Source organism: Triticum dicoccoides, chromosome 5B (assembly GCF_002162155.2).
Source record: "Triticum dicoccoides isolate Atlit2015 ecotype Zavitan chromosome 5B, WEW_v2.0, whole genome shotgun sequence".
Taxonomy (NCBI): domain Eukaryota; kingdom Viridiplantae; phylum Streptophyta; class Magnoliopsida; order Poales; family Poaceae; genus Triticum; species Triticum dicoccoides.
The window spans coordinates 471,852,436-471,852,839 of record NC_041389.1 but is presented as its reverse complement, the minus strand read 5'-3'; positions in this window follow the sequence as shown (position 1 = coordinate 471,852,839).

Here is a 404-nt window from a genome sequence, read left to right as displayed (position 1 = left end):
ATCGTAGCTCAGATGAAAATACTTTCTACATGAAAGTTGCTCAGAACGACGAGACGATTCCGGATACGCAGCCCGTTCGTCCACCACACACCCCTAACATATCAAACATGCAACTTTCCCCCTCCGGTTCATCTGTCCGAAAACACGAAACACCGGGAATACTTTCCCGGATGCTTTCCCCCTTCATCGGTATCACCTACTATCGCGTTAGAACACGTCTAGCTCTGCTTGTTGTCCTGTTATGCACTTGCTTGCTATGTATTTACTGTTTCTCCCCCCCTCTTCTCTCCGGTAGACCCTGTGACAATGCTGATGCCCCTGTGGTCGACTACATCACCGACGACCCCTCTCTCTTGCCAGAGCAACCAGGCAAGCCCCCCCCCCCTTGATCACCAGATATCGCC